Source organism: Arachis hypogaea, chromosome 15 (genome assembly GCF_003086295.3).
Source record: "Arachis hypogaea cultivar Tifrunner chromosome 15, arahy.Tifrunner.gnm2.J5K5, whole genome shotgun sequence".
NCBI lineage: Eukaryota > Viridiplantae > Streptophyta > Magnoliopsida > Fabales > Fabaceae > Arachis > Arachis hypogaea.
The window spans coordinates 17,793,591-17,796,804 of NC_092050.1; the positions used below are offsets into that span (position 1 = coordinate 17,793,591).

Genomic DNA, 3,214 nt, shown 5'->3' on the forward strand with positions numbered 1-3,214 from the left:
TTTAATTTAATTTTGATACACTATCAGATTAAAGATTTTATGCATCTATTTAATTATGTATTATAATTAAAAAATATATTTTTTTATATTTATCACCTAAATAGTTATCTAAAAGAATAAATATAATTAAATGACTATGTAAAAATCTGCATATTTTAACATATCAAAATTAACTTCTATGCTTTTAAACAATTATTCTACTACTCATTATAATTTTTAAATATTAATTACCATCCATTGGATTAGAAAATTTATTTATTATAATATTTATGACATAAAATACTTGTTGCAAGTAAGATTATTTAAGATATAAAATTAAAAAGTATTATATAATTTTAAAATAAAAAATATTAATTAATAAATAGATATTATTTTTTCTTATTTCAACTCATTTTTGAAGAAAAAAATTAATAATTTTACTTATATTTAAAAAACTGAATTTTAGTTGGGTAATTAAGTAATTAATTAGTTTTAAAAATTATATTAACACTATTTTTTAATTCTTTATTGAGTTAATTTATTTACTTATTTTTTATTTTTATATTAAATCAAATTTAACAAAATAATATTGTTACATATTTAATTTAATAAAAAAATATTTATAACATAAATCTCAAGACAAAATTTTATAAATTTTTATGGGGGCAAAAAATATAATTATATCAAGAACAAATATATATATATATATATTTTTTTAGTGGGGGCAAGTGCCCCTCCTATATATCCTGGGTCCATCTCTGGCTCCAGACCATGTGATAATTATTATTCTTAATGACAGGATCATTCGCGTAGTGGGAGGTTGGTATTAAATTAATCACCTTTAAAATCCCATGAAGAAGTTTGAAATTCTGTTAGTTTGTTAGTGTAATTTAAAATTAAAAACTTTGTTAGTTTGTTTTCCTTTTGTGTATATATATATTTAGTCATTCTTTTCTATTTTTAATTGAATAAGAAATACACAAGTTTTCTTTACGTATTTTTTCAATTTTATTACGTACTCTCTCAATTTTATTATGGTATTAGAACTTCTAGTAGCTCTGCTGATCATACATGGTTAAAATAATAAATTCAAACAACTCACCTTCACCATTAGTCTTTTTTGGTGGTTCACCTTCACCCACCATGGATGATGCCAACCCCTCTCAAAATCCAACTAGCCTTTTTAACATACATCCAAATGAGAACCCTACCTCTATTCTTGTTTCTCCTGTGGTCACTGAAAATCATTACTACTCTTGCAACCGCTCTTTTTCCATAGAAGTTATCTTCAAAAATAAATATGAATTTTCCACCGGCACAATTTATCCTCCCTCTTCTGATGACCCTTTGTTCTCTGTCTGAGAGAGATCCAACAATCTTGTTCTCTCCTGAATCTTTCATTCTTTGTCACCATCCATAACCCATAGTGTAATTCTGTTTGGTAGGACCTTCATGAGAGGTTTTCACATACTCACCTTCTCTGCATTGCCGAACTCCCAAAAAAAATATATGGGTTAAATCAAGGTTTCCTGTATCAGTATGTTACTAACTTCTACACAATGCTCAAAATTTTATGGGAAGAGATGGAAAACTCTCGACCCCTTCCTGTGCCAAAACTCACCGTCTCTAGGATTTTGTTATTCGATTTTTGAAACGGCTCAACAAACAATTTGGAGTTGTTCGATTCTAATTACTTTTGTTCATCCTCTTCCGCTAGCAACTAAGGTCTTCGCCATGGTTATCCAACACGAACGACAGTTGCTCGTTGTCTCTGGCATTCTTGATGAACAAAATATTTTGACCGCTGCCGTCGATAGCCGACGCCCTTTCTCAGGCCGCAGGCATGGTTCCTCCCTTGTCAGCGCAGAATGCAAATGTGCTCGGTAAAAAATATGCATTCATTATGGACGAACCAGTCACACCATTGACATCTGTTACGCGAAGCACGGCTATCCGCCGGGTCATCTGCATTTTTCTAGTCGAACGCGCCTCCCAGGTCACACCACTACCTCTATCAATAGCACAGTTGCGGCACCTCCCTATTCCCTCAGTACTTAGAATCAATGAGAGAAAGATGCTACGGGTAATCCACCAGAAACGGTTCCTGGCTTGACACTAACCTAGCATAACACTCTTATGACTTTTCTGAAGAAAGCTGAGGCTCATGCACCAGCAACCAAAGATGAGACAACCCTTCCTTTCTCTCAAATTGGGTTTCTCCCAAGCCCAACTTTAGGTATCCATCATTTATGCTCTTTCTCAATTTTCTCTATTTTAAATCATTCTTCATCTCAATCAATATTTAATTATGCTTGGATTATTGATTCAGGTGCTACTAACTATATTACTTCAAATTTGTCGAATTTTTATCTTATTCTAAAATCAAACTTATCATCGTACATATGCCAAATAGATCAACTGCTATTGCTTCTTATGCTGGTGTAGTTAAATTTTCAAATTCTCTAACTCTCTCCAACGTTCTTTATTTGTCTCAATTTCATTTCAATCTAATTTTTGTATCTAAAATTACTTCTATACTTTTCTATCAAATCACTTTTTTAAAATTTTCTTATCTTTTCCAGGAATTGAACAGCTCGAGGATGATTAGTTTGGGTAGTTTACGAGAAGGATTGTATGATCTTACACAAACATCTTCTATCAATAATTCGTTGCAACCACATTCTATCATCTCCACCCATGCCATTCATCTCACACCCTCCAGATTATGGCATCTCCGTTTAGGACATATTTTTGGACAAAGACTTAACATATTAAATAGACAATTTTTCTTTATTTCATCACACCATGATGAAGTTTGTGATGTATATCATTTTTCCAAACAAAAAAAATTTTCTTTTCATATTAGTATAAATAAAGCAACTGCTAATTTTAAATTATTGCGTTTAGATATTTGGAGGCCCTTTTGCCAAAACTCTATTCATAATCATAATATTTTTTTAACTATTGTGGATGATTTTAGCCGATTTACTTGGGTTACTAAAATCAAAGACTGAGGTATCACAACACATTAAAAAAATTTATAGCTTTAGTAAAAATTCAATTTAATTCAATAATTAAAATTATTCGTTCTGACAATGGGCCTAAATTTCTTTTACATGATTTTTATTCATCTTAAAGTATTATTCATCAATGAAGTTGCGTTGAAACTCCCCAACAAAACAGGAGAGTCGAACGTAAACATCAATATATTTTGAATGTTGCACGCACTCTTATG

At 30.6% G+C, this 3,214-nt stretch overlaps 1 long non-coding RNA gene across 1 annotated transcript; it reads left to right on the forward strand.

Moving 5' to 3' along the window:
* Window positions 1-1,097: 1,097 nt before the first annotated feature.
* Window positions 1,098-2,876, forward strand: LOC140179476 (uncharacterized). The gene is made up of 2 exons (XR_011872950.1): window positions 1,098-2,215; window positions 2,562-2,876. It is a non-coding gene; the product is annotated as an uncharacterized lncRNA (long non-coding RNA).
* The last annotated feature ends 338 nt before the right edge of the window (window positions 2,877-3,214 follow it).